The following is a 334-nucleotide window of genomic DNA, read 5'->3' as shown; positions in this document are numbered from 1 at the left end:
CATTCCTTTAAAGCAGAGCCCCAGCCACCCCCCGATGCACTCCCATTGCCCTGCCCGTGAAGGACGCTTTGCGGGGAGATGGATGGGACGCATGCGGATGCGCCCATCATCTCGGCTCCGCTAACAACCCCCCCCAAACCCCGCACGGCTCCCGAGAAGGCGGCGCTGGAAAGCTGGGGGGGCAAAAAAAAATAGAGTAAATAAGGGTGTCTGCCTTGAGCCCCTTCCCCGGAGCAGGTGATGCTGGGGGGGTTGAAAGAGAGGAAAAAAGGGGAGGAAAAAGGGCACCAACCCTCCGCTGCGGCAGCGAGCTGCGCTTTCTAGAAACAGCAGC

Source organism: Buceros rhinoceros, unplaced genomic scaffold, assembly GCF_000710305.1.
Source record: "Buceros rhinoceros silvestris isolate BGI_N320 unplaced genomic scaffold, ASM71030v1 scaffold20897, whole genome shotgun sequence".
Lineage (NCBI taxonomy): Eukaryota > Metazoa > Chordata > Aves > Bucerotiformes > Bucerotidae > Buceros > Buceros rhinoceros.
This window is presented reverse-complemented; position numbering follows the sequence as displayed.